The 19,195-nt window shown below is 36.8% G+C and overlaps 1 pseudogene; it reads right to left on the bottom strand.

The window, feature by feature from the left end:
• Positions 1 to 7,725: 7,725 nt before the first annotated feature.
• On the bottom strand, positions 7,726 to 9,327 carry LOC111752847 (olfactory receptor 8G1-like; annotated as a pseudogene).
• Between the last annotated feature and the right edge of the window lie 9,868 nt (positions 9,328 to 19,195).

Genomic DNA, 19,195 nt, shown 5'->3' with positions numbered 1-19,195 from the left:
TACTGTCACTTATCTTCAAATGCCTGAAGAGCTGCTATGTAGAATTGTGTGGTTTTCCATGGTGAATAACTAGTAAAAAGGAATGAAACTAACAAAAAGTCAGATTTCATTTCAGTATAGAAAGAAAAAAAAAATGAGGTAAGTTTCCTTATGAAGGAATGATTTCCTGTCACTCTAAGTATTTAAATATGAGTAAGATGACTTTCTTTCAGGATGCCATGAAGGAGGTTCCTAATTATAATGCAAGATTATCCTATATACACCCTTAATGTCCCATATAACTTTAAGATTTTTTTAATTTTATTAGATATTTCATATTTATTTTGCCCACATTTGCAAATATATTAAAAAATGTAGGCAAAATAAACATTAACAAATAGTTTCTCTGGTGAATAGGTGGCTTTAAACACAGTAGATCTATTCACATCTGTAATAGTACTTATGAATATCACTAAAGTGGCTACATAATAACAACTTAATACCATCCCTTAGGCATTTTAAAATGGGTTGCAAATGCAAAGAGGAAGGCCAGAATATCCCTGTGGGAGAGTCCCTTAGGGTGATAGAAGCCTATTGAGATGCTTTTGTGTATGATCTTTAATTAAAAAAAAAAAAAAAGATTTAAATGTTGAATATAAATATTCTAGGCATTGTACTTTAGGTACATTAAATCCTCAGTTCTTGTCACATGTCTATGAGAAAAAAAATTGTAGTGTTAATTCTCCTTTTACATTTGGAAAGTGAGGCACAAATTGTTTAAGCAACTTAACCAATACACATCTGTTAAAATGTAAAGTTAAATTCCACGTCTAGGATGTTAGGAATCCTTTCCTGAGTTCTTACTAATTCTGACTTCCTAATGATAACTTTAATGTTATTTTTATATTGCTTTATTTTTATAATGTGATTTTATGCTTCCCCAATTGATTCTCACAAGATTCCCTATGAGGTAGTGGTAATTAATCTCAATTTCCAAGTAAGGACACTGAAAGAGAGTTTATAGCTTTTCTAAAAGTAAAAACTGAAGAGCAAGTCATACGCAAATCTTCAGACTCCAAGTTCAGTTTTTTTTCCACTATACCTTTGCCACCTCTAAAAAGATTTGAAACAGAAAAAAATTGCCCCTTTGCGAGGGAAAAATCACTCACAAATTCATTCCGCACATTTGGAGGTGTTGTTGAAACCCCACAACTTTACCATCTTTATCTATTGTTTTCTGAATAGTTAATGGCATGAGACTAAAGCTCAGGAGAGGTAGACAAGTCTCCAAAGATCATATTATATTTCCATCAGTAGGTCCCGGAGCTACAGAGAAATTTCTCTTTCTGAAGGTTATTCCCAAGAGCACACTTCAGATTATGGTGGAACATAAAGGAAATTTGTATCACAGTTTCTTCATTCATTCCTTGTTTTTAAGTCCTACTTCTGAGTGTTGATAATCAGTAAGCATGCAGATTTTTTTTTTCCATCCAACTGCCTAAAATAGCCTGACCCTCTAGTAGAGTCCACCCTCTTTAAATGGGAGGTGAACTTTTACTTTTGCAATTCCATGTATTTATATTAAACAATGCAAGAACCACAATAGCATTCATATAAAAAATAACTATGCACATACTATATGCATGTATGGGAAGAGGAGTTGGTAGAAGATGATCAACTCTCAAACAAACTGAAAAGGAAATAGTTCAGCATGGATTCTTGAGCCTTGATCCCTCAAATTTTGATGCTCTGAATTCAAATCAGAAGGAAAGAATGATTTCTCATGTGATTCAGGATGTATGTATGGGGAAAAGTCCAACAAGTGCTTGGAAAGAAAGATCTGTGGTTCACTCTAGATATGTAGTTAGAGGTACAGATTTGTAAATGACCCTCCTAAAGGTGAGAGCTGAAGCTGTGAAAGGGCATGATGTATTCTATCAGAGTTCTCATCCACTTGAGTTTATGGATGTAAAGGATTCCTGGATAACTGAGAGAGTGATCTGGTTGAATCACCTTGTTGTTAGGTGCCATGGAGTTGATTCCTGTTCATAATGGCCCCATGTGACACAGTAGAATTTCCCCCATAAGGTTTTCTTGACTGTAGTAATCTTTATGGAGACAGATTGCCCGGTCTTTCTCCCACAGAACTCCAGGGAGGTTCAAACCTCCGATCTTTTAGTTAGCAACTGAGTGCTTAAGCATTTGCTCCATGAGGGCTCTTTTAATCACCTTAAGAGATGTTATTTCATTACTATTCCAGTTAGCATCATGAGAACAGTTAATATTGTGTCTTTCACATAATGGTTAGATGCTCAGCTAACAGACATCTGAAGATTGGTGGTTCAAAACCGTCAGTGGCTACATAGGAGAAAAGACCTGGCAATCTGGTCCCATAAAGACTACAGCCTGGGAAACCCTATGAGGCAGTTGTACTCTGTCCTATAATCCACTAGACGGCACACAATGACATCTTCCCCAAATCCTCCCTGTTTTGTCATCATAACAACTGAAACGTATTGACATCTAACTTCATTAACAAAAGGAGGTACAGGAACAACCAGTGGTGTTTGCCTTTTGAAGACCACCTTCTTTTCACACTTCATGATCTATAATTCCAGACATACCAGGACTTTGTGATAATTTAAGTCTGAGGGTTTTGATCTAATAGTGCAGCATCTATGTAATAAATCTTATAAGTTATGCATTTTTCATATATTGATTACATAGAAATTAAGTTATTTGTCAAAGAAGTTTGAGAGAGAAACAAAGATCACAGAAGTTTCATTATGTAAACAAGACTTGAGGATGAATGCGACAGACCCAATACAAACCCCTTCTTAGAATATGAGAAAGCAGAAGGAAGATGTTCAAAACCTTTTGTTTATCAAATCATTTCAGTTTTATTTTCTCCGAACATTAGGTCTCCACCTGGTTCATTTGAAATCTCTGGCGCCCTGTCAGAAGCTGTTATCTGTCTGGTTTTCAATTCGTAGCAGACTTGACTCAACCCAGGATGATTTCATATCATGAGAAAAGGCAATCAAACACTTTGATCCCAGGTTCAAGAAATAAATTTTCACAAATAATTTATATTAGTTAACCGCCTTCATACATAGAAACAATCTTCAAAAAGCCACTTTAACTTTAGTTCTCTCTTAGCACATACATAACCGGCCCTAAAAAAGCGTATGGGCTATTGAATGGGAAGCTTTGATGTTCCTTGCTAGAGGTCTCACATAGTGATATCATCATCTTTATCTTGTGGGCTCGGAGCATGTCTGGCTAAGCACACCCATGAACTTCCTTTCTGGTGCTCAGAGCATCTTGGTGCCAAGAATACTGAATAAATCAATATTTATGTTTTAGATTATACTGTGGCTACACATCAAAAATAAAGAAAGCAAATTAAATACTTATACTCATCAAAAGACTTCATCAAACGAATAAAAAGGGAACCTACAGACTGGGGAAAAAAAATTGGCTATGACATATCTGACAAGGGTCTAATCTCTAAAATTTTAGAATACTTCAATACCTTAATAACAGAGAGACAAATAATCTAATGAAAAAATGGGCAAAGGATATGAACAGACACTTCACCAAAGCAGACATTCAGGTAGCTAAAAGACACATGAGGAAATGTGCAAGATCATTAGCCATTAAAAAAATGCAAATTGAAACAATAGTGAGACACCATCTCACCCTGATCTTGGGCTCTAATCAGAAAAAAAAAAAAACAAAACAGAAAATACCAAATGTTGGAGAAATGCAGGGAGATTAAAACTCTTTTGAACTGTGGATGGGAATATAAAATGGTACAACTATGGAAAACAATATGGCACCTCCTTAAAAAGCTTGAAATAGAAATACCATAGGATCCAGCATTTCCACTCCTGGGAATGTGTACTAGAGAAATAAGAGCCATCACACGATAGCTATATGCACACCCTTGTTTGTTACAGCATTATTCATAATAGCAAAAAGATGGAAACAAACTAATTGTGCATTAACAGATGAATGGGTAAAATAATTATGGTATATACCACAAAGGAATATTACCCAACAGTAAGGAACTATGAAGAATCCCTGAAATATTTCACAACATGGATGAATCTGGGGGGCATTATGTTGAGTGATATAAGTCAATCTCAAAAGAGCAAATATTGTGAGAACACTATTATAAAAATCCAAGAAAATGTTTACACACAGGAAAAAAGGAATCTTTGTTAGTTACAGGGAAAGTGAGGGGTTGTGAGGGGAGATCACTAACCAGTGAAAGGGAAGACAACACACAATATAGCATAAGCTAGAACAACTTGACCAAGGCAAAGCCATAGAAGTTTCCTAGACACATCTAAATACCTTGAGTCACCCAGTTACGGGGGCTGAGGGTTGGGGACCACAGTCTCAGGAGACATCTAGGTCAATTAGCATAACATAGTTCTTAAAGAAAATGTTCTACGTCCTACATTGGTGAGTGACATCTGGGGTCTTAAAAGCTCGTGAGCAGCCATCTAAAATATATCTATTGGTACCATCATGTTTGCAGCAAAGGAGAATGAAAAACATAAAAGACACAGGAAAGTAGTCCAAAGGACTAGCAGACCACTTAAACCATACCCTCCACCAGCCTGAGCCCAGGAAAACTAGACGGTGCATGGCCACCACCACGTACTGCTCTGACCAAGATCACAATACAGTGTTCCAGGCAGAGGGGGAGAAAAATGTACAACAAAATTCAAATTCACAAAATTAAGATCAGATTTACTAGCCTGACAGAGGCTGGAGGAACCCCCAAGACTATGGCCTCCAGACACCCTACTAACTCAGAACTGAAACCATTCCTGAAGCCCATCTTTTAGCTAAAGATTAGACAGGCCTATAAAACAAACAGTACCACATGTGAGAAATGTGCTTCTTAGTTCAATTAAGTATAGGAAACCAAATGGGCAACAATAGCCCAAAAGCATGATAAGAAAAAAAAAAATAAAAAGGCAGATGGACACAGAGAGCTCAGGGTGGGAAGGGAAAGGGGGAGAGTGCTGACACATTGCGGGATTGCGGCCAATGTCACAAAACAATCTGTGTATAAATTTTTGAATGAGAAATTGATGTGCACTATAAACTTTCACTCAAAACACAATAAAATAAAGTAAAAAATATTAAGACAAGCACCAGGATTACCTAAGATTTACCTAATCTCAATAAGAAGGGGGATCTGCATGGAGTCCTAAAACTGAAGAAAACACAGGATGTCAGTAGACCTGGATAAAGAATTTTAGGTCGGAGAATTTTTATTCATTATAAAAAGTTCTGTTTTGGGAAACAAAAGAGGAGATGAAAACAAAGCAAGGTTTGTAATATAACTATATGCTTTTGTCCCTTAAGGTGGACTGGACATATCTCATCCCAATTTCTTTACTATATCCCATTTTAAAGAGTCCACAGCAGATGATATCATTGAAAGAATCAAGAAAGATGCAACTGACAGGTGGTTTGGAGGAGGAGCCAAGGATATGGGGAAGGTTTGAGCAGAGAAGTAAAGGACCACTCGATTAGGTAGTGTCATGGAGTCTAGGCAGAAAAAGAGACCCTATGTGAGGTTTTCTAATTCATTGTTTGGGGGTCACTGGAGAGATCTTTGGAGCACAACATGAGTGACTACACAGATGGCAAACCGCTGGCTAGAAAAAGTGGTGGTTGAAGGGAGCTCAGTGATAGGGTCACTATGAGTCAGAATCAACTCGATGACAATGGGTTTTAAGGGTTCTGCAGATGACACAAATGTGCTGGCTGAAAGTGAAGACAAGGGAAAACACGATCATGGTCTAGAAACTTACAGTTATGGTGACTAACTCATTGGTGCTTATCTTGGTTCTTCCCGTTATAATGAAGCATGAGAGAGGAGAAAATGACTACCATGTTTTTATTCAAATAATACAAATGTTCTAAGTTTCTTTGCCAGCCGTGCCCCATGTTTTCATAGGCACATTATGCTATTTTTTACAGCAACATGTAAAAACAAAATGGTATAATGTACTTATCAAAATACCTGTTGGCAAAAAAAAACATAGAACTTGAGCATTATTTGCATAAAAATATGGTACTTCAGAGCCCTCCTTACAGATGTATGTCTGAATTCTGCCACTATAATTAATTCATAGCTTCTAAAACTTCTTTTCAGATATGTAAATTATCCTAGAAATAAAATAAATGAGATCATTGTCAAAGAAATATAGGTCTCTGTTTGGGTTCATATTATATGGAGGAGAAGACATCAAAGACTAGATTTCAGTTTGGTCAATGATCAATCTAATATACCCAAATCAAATCTAGAAACAACCCATCCTGATGAAATCAGCCAGTTTATTGGTTGTCTACTTTTTTTCAGGCATAATTCTCAATGTTAGGTCTATAGTGATCATTTAACCATGGTTGTTGATCTGCAGAAGTTTTATAAAACATGATGGAACCAGGTAAATATAGAATCATTCATAATAAAAGGTAGTGGTGGCAACTGCAAACACTCTGTGCCAGGCACTGATTGAAATACATGTATTTATTAACTCATTTGATTCTCGCAACTATACTAAAAAAAAAAAAAAAAACTATACTAGCTGGTAGATATTAATATCATTTTCATTTAACATATGAGGAAACTGAGGCATGGAAAGGTTAAATAACTTCTTGAACGTTATACATTTAGGAAAAGGCAGAGACACGATTAGAGTCCAGGCAGGCGACTTCAATGAACCATCTCTTAACCTTTCCACCATGACATTAACTCAGATGCAAGAAGCACAAAAGGTAGTGAGCTATGAATTCTGCTTGGGGGACTCTAGGAAAGTTTTGCAGAAAAGGGTACATAAGAGCCAAGCCTTTAAAAATAAACAAAGTCCATCATGGAACAAAAGAAATAAAAGGATGAATAAATGCCAAAAATCTGAGAGGAAATGCTTATTCACCAGCAGAAGAGAACAACTTGAAACCATCATGAGTAAGAGGAAGAGGAGTTGGTGGAAAACAACTAGACAGTTGGGTTGAATTTCATAATGTAAATGAAAAGCTAGGTAAAAATGAAGAGGTTTTAACCTTAATAGAAGCTGTGGACAACAGGGATCCATTCAAGGTGTTAAAGAAGTGAATGTCACATGTGATTAGTCTACACTGAGAATCCCTGGGCAAGCCGGGCTTACATTTGTATTTTGTTAGCAAAATAAGGACATCCCTGCTCTTGTATACCCCTTGTAAATGTACCTCACATTCCATATCTAGTGGACTTTGGGTATGGGCCCCGGTCATTCTCGTAAGCCTACCCTGCCCAGCAACTTACCTCTTGGCCTGCCCTCCTCCATTTTCTGAGTTCATACAGTAAACTTGTGGTGGAGGTGGGGAAAGATTATAGATTTCTTGTTTTCCTGTTCTCCCTCTTTCCACTATATCACTATGTTTTTCCTCAGTCAGAAATATGCTCAATTTTGTTATATATTAATATACTGACCTACATATCTCTAGAATTCTTTAATTTTCTAAGATTAAACTGTTCATGTGTAAGTCCTTATGCGTGATAATGTATACAGAAAGTGGAAAGTGAAAGAGGGAAAAGGGTAAGCTTCAGGAGAAACAGATCTATTGAAAATAATCCCCAGGGTGAGACGACGATAGGCCTATAACAACAACAGAGGACAGATTAATTTCATTACCATTGGCATACATGGTTTGCCAGCCAGTTTTTATGCCCCTGGACCTGATTTGCAAGGCGTTATTCTTGTTCTAATGAATTTAGTGTCAATGTAGTTCCCTTCTGAAATGTGTGAAGCTCAGCGGACCTGAGTTGGAGCCTCATTGTGTAGGCTGGACATTCTATTCTGTCATGAATCCTGGATGTATTAGTTTTGTAACCTTTTGCCTTTTTGTCCCTTTATTTCTGTTTTATAAGGCTTGCAAGCACAATTATAACTTCCCTGTGTGATCGTTAAGAGAGCCCTGATAGGTTTGTTTTGGAAAGGTGCCCGCATTAAATTATATCTCCAATTCCTATTGGCATGCTGCATGCCACAGGTGGGTCACTGCATCTGTGTCATCTTCTAATGATTGTCTCAATGATCTAAATGAGAGAAAACCTCAGAGGGAAAAGCAGCATCAAAAAGGCTTTTGAAATTATGAAAGTAAGAGATGTTGTCAGTAAACACTATCGAATGAGGAAAAACGTTGACGCATGAACAACTACGAAACATCAATTCATGCAAGGTAATAGCTAAAGACTTAGACCTAACAAAACAATCTTCACACCATTTCTTGTCACAACTGTGTGATTTTCACTAGCATTTTCCTCAGGACAACACTGACATTCTTATTCCTCAGGCTATAGATCAGCGAGGTTCAGCATACGCACAGCCATGGTGTAAAACAAGGAGGACACTTGCTCTTGGTGCATGGAGATGACACTTGATGGCTGCAGGTTCATGAATGCTGCAGAACCATAGAAGATTGAAGCAGTCAAAATATGGGAGGTGCATATGCTGAATACTTTGGACCTGCCCTCAGTGGAGCAAAAGCAGAGGATGCTGGCAATGATGAAGATGTAAGAGCCAAGGATGGTCAGTCTAGGGGCAAGAATATTAAATGTACTAAGGATTAGAAGCAGTAATTCATTAACATAGGTACTAGAGCACAAGAGGTTTAAGAGAAAAAGAAGATAGCAAAAGTAATGGTTGATTACATCAAATTTACTGAAATGAAACCTAAATATTTAGCCTGTATGAACTGATGCACAAACCAGGCCTATAATATACACCCCAAAAATCAGATAGAAACAGGCCTGGGGGGACATAATGACATTATAAAGAAAGGGACTATAGATAGCAACATAGTGGTCATATGTCTTTGCAGCCAGCTTATGACCCTCTGCAATAGCAAAAATAAGGAAGAAATAGAGCTGAGTTATGCATTCAGGGCATGAGATGGTATTATTCTGTCTCAAAGCTCACCAGCATTTTGGGGATAATGACACTGGAATGGCAGAGATAAATGAAGGACAAACTGCTGAGGAAATAGTACATGGGAGTGTGCAGGCAAGAAGTAAGCTCAAAGAGTGTGGCCATGCCCATGTTCCCCACCACTGCGATCACATAGATTCCTAGGAAGAAAAGAAAGAGAGGCAGCTGAAGTTCTGGCTTTTCTCTCAGCCCAGTGGGGATGAACTCAGTCACTGTGGAGTGATTTCCCACTGCCATTTTCCTCTGGGCAGTTTCTAGAGAGAAAAGCACAGTTGTTAGAAGGAGTTCATTGTTAGACCCCATTTAAGGTGCTCCTTATAGATGATTCATGGTTTGGGTTCCCCTTTACCTCTTGTTGTTGTGATTAGGTGCCTTGGAGATTATTTTCAACTCATAAAGACCCCATGTAACCAAGTAGAACTGCCCCATAGGGTTATATAGGCTGTAGTCTTTATAGGAAGAGATCACCAAGCCATTTCTCTTGTGAAATGCTTGGGTGGGTTTGAACTGCCAATCTTTAGGTCAGTAGCCAAGCACTTAACCATAATACCACCAGGGCTTCTTTGTCTCTATTGTTGTTGTTGTGGGCCTTGGAGAAACACATTTGTTATTTTTTGAAAATGAGGCTTAGTAAATATAAAATTAAGGTAAATTTCACATAAGTAAATGGACTAAGAATTGAAGAAGACTTGAAGCACTTACTGATGAAGATCAAAGACAACAGCCTTTAGTATGGATTACACCTCAACATAAAGAAAACAAAAATCCTCACAACTGGGCCAATGAGCAACATCATGATAAACAGAAAATACTGAAGTTGTCAAGGACTTCACTTTACTTGGATCCACAATCAACAGCCATGGAAGCAGCAGTCAAGAAATCAAACAACTTGTTGCATTGGGCAAATCTGCTTCAAAAAACCTCTTTAAAGTATTAAAAAGCAAAGATACCACCTTGAAGATTAAGGTGCACCTTACCCAGGCCATGGCATTTTAAATTGTCTCATCTGCATAAGAAAGCTGGACAACGAATAAGGCAGACCAAAGAAAAATTGATGCCTTTGAATTATGGTTTTAACAGAGAATATTGAATATACCATGGACTGCCAAAAGAAGGAACAAATCTGTCTTGGAGGAAGTACAACCAGAATGCTCCTTAAAAGCAAGGATGGCAAGACTATGTCTCACAGACTTTGGGCATGTTATCAGGAGGGATCAGTCCCCAAAGAAGGGCATCGTGCTTGGTAAAGTAGAGGGACCAGTGAAAAAGAGGAAGACCCTCAAGGAGATGGATTAACACAGCGGCTGCAACTATGGGCTCAAGCATAACAATGATTGTGAAGAAGGTGCTGTGTTTCATTCTGTTGTACATAAGGTCACTATGAGTCAGAACCAACTCAATGACTACTAACAACAACAATAGAGCTGGTCTCTATTGACATGTATATGGATTTTTTTTTTTTTTTGATAATTAGGAAATCTGTATTTCTGTATAGAATATTCAGATTGTTAAGCTATTACTATTAAAAGACTACTGACAAATTCATTGTGCAGATCTACCAGCTGGATTGGCCCACAGCTGGTTGATTTGTGGCCCCTGGACCAAATGCTCTGCCTTCATGTGAGGAGGGAGATATAAGTAGTGGTTAAGCAGACACGCTTTAAAGTCCTGGTGCCCATATCCAAAATCTGGCTCAACCATTTCATACCTGATGACCTTGGGCAAGTAATTAACCTCTTTTTGTCTTGACTTCTGTATCTGTAAAAGATAGATAATAATGTTACCTATGTCATAGTAAAATTGACAGACTTATCACACAGAAAGTGAGCATTACCATTACTGTGTTTTGTTATTACCTGTTACACTATTAGATGGAAAATCTGGGATAATGATTCACTTCAAATACAGAAATAGCAGTCATAATATCTCATTTCCTTTTTCTTCTTTCATTTTTTTCAGTTGAGGTCATGGCTTCCAACCAGTTCATTCCAGTTCAACCTCCTCCTAAGAATTTGAATTTTCACCCCAGATATACTGAATCAGAATCTATATTTTAACAAGATCCCCAGATGATTCACACATAAAAATCACCTGGAGATCTTGTTAAATGTGAATTGTGATTCAGTATATCTGGGGTAGAAATCCAAACTCTCAGCAGGGGGTTACACTGGAATGAACCAATTAGAAGGCTGGGTTAGGTGGAGAGAAAAGCAAAGACATAGAATTAAGGGATATACAATTACAAATTTGGTCTACTCTTTAAGCAGTAAACAATTGATTTAATATTATATACAATAATGTAAAATTCCAAATGCATTAAAAGTGAATCCTAAAAAAAAATAAAATATACAAAATCTATAAATTACTATCTCACTTCTACACCAAAATAAACTTGAAATGAATCATAGATCTGAGCTTAAAGGCTAAACTATGAAACTTTTAAAAGAATACAATTTAAAAAATTAAGACCTTGTAGTACTCTAATATTTCTTTGAAGGAATACAAACACACATAAAAATAAAAAACAAAACAAATAGATCTGGAACACAACAAAAACCTGACAATTAAAAGAGTTAAATCATACTTCATCAAAGTTAAAAACTGCTTCTCAAAAGACACCATCCAAAATCGATTTGGCACTTCATTAAAAAGCTAGAAATAGAACTACCATATGATCCAGCAATCCCACTCCTTGGAACATATCCTAGAGAAATAAGAGCCTTTACATGAACAGATATATGCACACCCATGTTTACTGCAGCTCTGTTTACAATAGCAAAATGATGGAAGCAACCAAGGTGCCTGTCAACGGATGAATGGATAAATAAATTATGGTATATTCACATCATGGAATACTACACATTGATAAATAACAGTGAGGATTCTGTGAAACATTTCATAACATGGAGGAACCTGGAAGGCATTATTATGCTGAGTGAAATTAGTCAGGTGCAAAAGGACAAATATTGTACAAGACCACTATTATAAGAACTGGAGAAATAGTTTAAACTGAGAAAACATTTTTTTGTGGTTACGAGAGGGGAGAGAGAGGGAGGGTCAAAGAGAGGCGTTCACTAATTAGTAGATAAGAACTACTTTAGGTGAAGGGAAAGACAGCACACAATACAGGGGAGGTCAGCACAATTGGACTAAACCAAAAGCAAAGAAGTTTCCTGAATAAACTGAATGCTTTGAAGGCCAGTGTAGCAGAGGCAGGGGTCTGGGGACCATGGTTTCAGGGGACATCTAAATCAACTGGCATAATAAAATCTATTAAGAAAACATTCTGCATCCCGCTTTAAAGAGTGGCTTCTGGGGTCTTAAACGCTAGCAAGCAGCCATCTAAGATGCAGCAATTGGTCTCAACCCACCTGCCTCAAAGGAGAATGAAGAACACCAAGGACACCAAGAGACAGAAAGGGCCACATAAACCAGAGACTACATCATCCTGAGACCAGAAGAACTAGATGGTGCCCAGCTACAACCGATGACTACCCTGACAGGGAACACAACAGAGAACCCCTGAGGGAGCAGGAGAGCAGTGGGATGCAGACCCCAAATTCTCATAAGACCAGACTTAATGGTCTGACTGAGACTAGAAGGACACTGGTGGTCATGGTCCCCAGACCTTCTATTGGCCCAGGACAGGAACCATTCCTGAAGCCAACTCTTCGGACATGGCTTGGACTGGACAATGGGTTGGAGAGGGATACTGGTGAGGAGTGAGCTTCTTGGATCAGGTGGACACTTGTGATTATTGGCATCTCCTGCCTGGAGGGGAGATGAGAGGGTTAGAAGCTGGTGAAATGCACAAAAAAAGAGAGAGTGGAGGGAGAGAGCAGGCTGTAATTGGGAGTGTGTAGCAAGGTGTATATGAGTTTTGGTGTGAGAGACTGACTTGATTTGTAAACTTTCACTTCAAGCACAACAAAAATTATTTTTTAAAAAAGACACAATCAAGAAAACAAATAGGGAGCCAAAGAGAGCACATGTATCTGTCCATTTTTAATCCAAAAGATATAAGTATTTACAATTAAGAACATAAAGACAACCAAAGTGAAGTAATGCTAATGATTTGAACACATTCCTCACATAAGAAGATAAAGAAATAATCAGTTAAGTGTACAAAAATATGCTCAATGTCATTACTCATCAAGGAAATTAATATTAAGAGCATAATGGCACACTACTACACAACCATATTTGAAAGGGGGAAAAAAAAACTGACAATGAAAAATGTTGACAAGGATATGGAGCAAATGTTCTTGTCATACGTGGCTGTTTGTTGGTGTAATGTTTAAACTGCTTTGAAAAACAGTTTAGCAACTTCTTACAAATTGAAATGTACACTTAAAATCTAAACCAACAATTGTGCTCATCATTCTTCACCCACAAGAAATGTAAACAACATCTGTGAAGACTTGCACAAAAATGTGCATAAAGCTTTATTCATAACAGCCCCAGAAGGGGAACAACCCAAATGTCTTTCAAGAGATGAACAGAAAAATGAATTGGAATATATTCATACAATAGTATACTACTCAGCAATAGAAAAAGAATAAATCACAAATATATACAACAACACAAACCTCAAAAACATTACGTTAAGCAGAAGAAGTCAGATAAAAACAGTACACATTCAGGGGTTGACTACAGTGAAATGTGTGGAATTGACTAGGAAAAGGTGTAAGAGAACCTTTTAGAAAGACAAAAAATGTTTAATATATTGATTGAGGTGGTGGCTACACAGATGTGTATATTTGTCAAAATTTATTTAAGTAAACGATATATCTAAAATGGAGCCCTGGTGGCACAGTGGTTAAGAGCTCAACTGCTAACCAAAAGATCGGCAGTTCAAATCCATTGGCTGCTCTTTGGAAACACTGTAGGGCAGATCTACTTTGTCCTGTAGAGCCACTATAAGTCTGAGTTGACTCGATTGCAATTTTTTTTTCTACATAAAATGAGTGCATTCATTTTCTTGTATGTAAATTGCATCAAAATAACTCAAAGAATTATAAAAATAAAGAAAATCTGAAATCAAGATTACAAATTGTCTATCAACTGACATATAACAGCACACAACACAGTCTTTTCAAGCACACATGAAACCTTTACAAAATTATTAATGTATATGCTTGGTTATAAACCAGGTTACAATATTTTTTCAGATATTGCAACTGGTCTTTACATTTAAGGAAGACATTGCATCAATCTTACAAGGTATCTTCTGAAATACGAAAAAAAAAATGGCATCAACTGTTAGTAATTTAAAACAAAGAACTAAAACTAAAAATAGATGGAAATTTCCTTAAGTTGATTTAAAAAACACGTATGGCAAACATAAAACTTCACGTTGCAATTTGAAAAACCTTCCCCTAATAATGTGAATGAGCCAAAGATGCTCACTATCTTTACTCTTATTCATAAGGTACTAGCAAGTTCAGTAAGGCAAGGAAACTAAATAAAATTATAAGGCTCAGAAAGAAAGAAATAACATTATTTGCAGGTGACATAATCAAGCAGGTAGGAAAATCAAAATAATATAGAACAAAGGTCTTAGACTTTAATAAATCATTTCTATAAGATTTCTAGATGCAAAGTGAGTGTTTTTTAAAAAAACAATTATACAAAATTATGTTTGACTTTATAATGTTAAAACATTAGCTGATATCTAAAATAAATTCATTCTTCTCTGTGCATTCCCGGGAAAAAAATGATTACTAGTTAAAATACCTGAATGTACATTCACAAGAAATATCAATCTCAAATTTTGATTTCTTGCAATGCTTTTGTCAGGAGTTAGAATCAAATCTGCTGCCTCCATAAAAGGTTTAAAAAAGGTTCCTTCTCTTTTATTCTCTGGTATGTTGTTGTCAGGTGCGGTCAAGTCTGTTCTGACTCGTAGCTACCTTGTGAACAACAGAACTAAACACTGCCCAGTCCTGTCAACAGTCCTTGTTCTGCTTCAGCCCATTGGTGCAGCCACTGTGTCAATCCCCTCGTTGAGGGTCTTCCTCTTTTCCGCTGACCCTGTACCCTGCCAAGCATGATGTCCTTCTCCAGGGACTGATCCCTCCTGACAACATGTCCAAAGTATGTAAGGCACAGTCTCACCATCCTTGCTTCTAAGGAGCCTTCTGGTTGTACTTCTTCCAAGATGGATTTGTTCATTCTTTTGGCTTGAGAATTTCAAGGGAAGAGAGATACACGTTAGGTACGGTGTTTGAAAGATTTGAGGATACACCTTATAATCAATATAAGGAAAATATTATGACAATTTCAATTCTTAAAAATAAATGAGCTACATATTCCTAATCATTGTATATACTCGACCATAAAGTATTTTATAATGCATTTTCAGAGACAGCATAGAGAGGATTTCTTTCATTGTTCTTAAGATAAAGTATGAGTATCCATACTACTTCATAATAGTTTGAAAAATATTTTATAAATGAATGAATGAATGAAGATATTGAGAGCAATGTTTGACTGAATTCCCATGGAGATTTGTTCTACACCTACTATTTCAAATCATAAGTGTGGGGTGAACACATTCACCTTTCTTCTGCCTGGAAACTTCAAAGCCAAATTTTATATGCAACTTGCTCTATTTGACCTGGAGGAAAATGGCAAGAATGTTGGTAGTCTTTAAGTATCGAGCATTTGGATATCTTTAGTGCTGAGGGGGCAAGGCACAGTCCTCATCCCAGAATCACATTAGAAGGCGGTCTGCATCACAGGGCAGCATCTCCAACTGCAAATTTTCAGTTTGCACTTCTCCAGCTTCACGGTAGTAAACAGCCTCACCTTTCACAGTCACCTGAGCAGTTCTGCTTGCTGGGCTATGAAGGTTTGCGCTGGGCTTGGAAATAAAAAACCAAAACCAGTTTGGTTTTTATAAATACACATACACATACCAAAAAGAGTGAAAAAGATCGTTTTTAAATTATGCTGTCTTGGACTCATGTTACCCAGTTGCTTTACTGTAAATGCTTACCTACATGTAGTGAGCTCCATCTTGAGACTTTTGAGCTCATCTATCCATATATTATAGAAATTATTTAGTTCCACAGAAAAACTAAATTATTTTTATTTGGAAATACAAATAATATTTGAGTTTTTTAATTCAAAGTATTCATTAAATGTTATATATTTTTTGAAACAATAACTTTAATGAATTTGCTTAACCAGATTTATTTTGGAATGCTTTAAATTATTGTTAAATAGGGGCTTTAATCTTTTTTTTTCACTATTTTAAAAATTTTGCTGTTGAGAATATACACAGCAAAACATACACCAACTCAACCATTTCTACATGTACGATTCATTGACATTGATTGAATTCTTTGAGTTGTGCAACATTTCTCACTCTCCTTTTCTGAGATGTTCTTCTTCCATTAATATGTTTATTTTTAAGTAGTTTTTACAAATTTTGGAGAAAAGGGGAAGAAAGAAAAGCCAATATTGGAGTGTGTAACTGAGATGTTATTATGGGTATGGAGCTAAATTTAATGTAAACTTCTGAGGAGTGTGAATAGTGCCTCCAAAATGGCCACCCTGAGAGACAGGAAGATGGAGCATTTCTACCAAAACTCCTGTTCCTATGGATGAGAGTTGACTCCAAGCACAAGGACACCCCTGAATTTCTGAACCGAATTGCATACAGGCCAAGTGGGTACCTTCAGTTATGGGGAAGTTTCTGGAGTGAAAGTAAAAAGATCATGGCATAAATTTGGAGTGGGATGCTGTCAATGCAAGCTGAGTTTTTGGTTGCAAAGAACTAACACATGTAGGACCTACTGAAATGAAAGCTTGTACAAGAAGATGTGATGTAGTGCATGAAAGCATCTGTTGAAATTGTCAATAACTATTTGAATGTGTATGATCTTCCCTAGGGGAGCTTGAATTAAAAAAAATTGAATTACAATACAATTAACATAAGGATACAGGTAAGAAGAAAATGAGCCATTTTCTCTGAGAAAATTGAGAGTTAATATGGAAAATAAATTTAGTTGAAGTTTTGAAGATGGGCGTGAGGTGTGGGATCACCTTAAAGAATGTCGTTTGACCTCTGCTTTCTGTTCATTTGAACTAAAGTTTGAGGCTAATGAATGAGGTTGACTAGACTAAGAGGAACTCTCTGAGAGTCCAGCACCGACTAAACCTCATGAGGCATGATGTAATCTGTCATTGCCACATGGCAAGGCTGATCAGAGCCCTAAAGTCTCAGAGGGGCTTCCTGATTGGTGACTGTTCACAGGAGAGGGTAGCACATCCATTGTTGGAACGTTGAAGATCTATACTGTAACCCCTTCCTCACCTTGCCCTATCCATCTCTTTGTTTATACTCTTTTTGGTTATAGTAAATCCGTAGCTGTAAGTGTGGTATTAACCAAAAAACAAAACCCATTGACACTGAGTCGATTCCATACACTCTCCATGAATTCTGTGAGTCATTTCAGGGGGTTAACAAAACCATAGGGTCAGTGAGAACCAACAGGAGCTGGCATGTGCCTATTCAGCAATCTAAAAGAAGGTGTCCTTCTAATGTGTGAGTTCTGACCTTGCTCTGGGTGTCTAGGGTTCTTTAAATACTGCATGGACAGCTCGTCTGAAAGATGATGCCCATCTGTCAGCTCTGGTACACCTCTGGGTGGCTAAGGATGGAGAAAGCGTGCCACATGAGCTGCTGGGGATAAAGATAAAGAAGTGGGAAGGAAAAGATTGCAGTCATTTCCACACTTTGGGAATTGGATTCATGCTCATTCTTAACCACAGAGTTAGCAATGAAGGTCGGATTTGCCCACTGTGCTCCTTGTTTAGTCCAATGAGTTACCTGGGGAAATAACTTTAAGTTCTTCTATCTTTCGGAGTTTTTTTTCCTTAGATTCTGACGAATTCCTCAGTGATTATTCTGAGGTACACTGGTAACATCAAACAAGCCAGTAGGCTGGTTTAGCTTATATGAACCATTTAACTCATCAACAAATGGAAGAAATGATTCACACTAAAGTTTTCCTTGGCTCAGACAAATAGAGTTCATGATTGATTAAGATCTTGCTCAGGCAAGGAGGCCCAACCTACTTTGTATCTCTAGTGTGACATATTAAGCATTTTCAGTATGACATATTAAGCACTTTTAGAGTTTCCAGGAGACAAGCTATGACCTATTCATTCACCTACATTTCCTCCATCTAGAGACCTTGACAAACTGCATATTGGATAACTAGGAGTCTGTGAATAAATGTGCATAGATCAAGTAGGCTGTATAAACTAGAATACATTCATAGTCACCTAAACATCAAAAAAAAAAAAAAAAAGGAATAATTAAAATGTTTTCTTTGGCTTCAGCAACATAGGTTATTGTATTTAACTAATGTTCTCTCTCTTATTTCAAACAACTTTATAGAATTATATTCTATATATAAAATTAGTCCATTATGTACATAGCAAATAATTTCCTTTCTGTCAGCATAGGAGAAGTTATTTTCTGCATTAGGAATGAGGATTGATGATGGTCTAGACTGGGTTGTTTGAATTCCAGATACCAGTACTAGCAGGCTTGATGTATTGACTCATTAAATTTCAAATATATTTAGTACTTTTAATTCCCCTATGCTACATGTTCAAAAAACAAGTAAAAGTAAGGCTTGCTTGGAGGACTTTACTTATTGTTGACACAATTTAATGCTTAAAAAGTCATATATTATACCCCTTCTGGAATTTTCAACAGAAGTAGCTCAGGGCCAATATTTCTAAATCTTTGTATACAAACAGCTCTGTATGTCACTAGTTTATCTTAAATTCTTGAGGAACTCTAGAAACTTACACTTAATTGAATTGAACTAAAAAAATATATAACTCTTAGGTGGGGTTAATGGGTAAAATCAGTGTACGATATGTTCTAGTTTTTTTATAAATAATTATCAAGTACATGATCAAGGAATAATTATCAAGACATAATTATTAAGGAAATCATCAGGAAACTACTAGGTGGTAAGTACTGTACTAGGTACTAAAGTTGTGGCAATGAAGCATATGTACAGAGGGTACCTTTATAAGGACTACAGTCCAGTACAGATTTGGACGATAATAAGACAATTGCAAAGCAGGATAATAAATGGCAAAGATGGGATATATTGGATGGAGACTATTACAACATATGCATTGGTTTGTAACTCAGTTTTTCAAGCTCTAATAAGGCTTTTTGAAGT

The sequence above is a fragment of the Loxodonta africana genome, chromosome 15 (genome assembly GCF_030014295.1).
Source record: "Loxodonta africana isolate mLoxAfr1 chromosome 15, mLoxAfr1.hap2, whole genome shotgun sequence".
Taxonomy (NCBI): domain Eukaryota; kingdom Metazoa; phylum Chordata; class Mammalia; order Proboscidea; family Elephantidae; genus Loxodonta; species Loxodonta africana.
The sequence above is the reverse complement of the archived record's forward strand: the minus strand, read 5'-3'. Positions and strand labels throughout refer to the sequence as shown.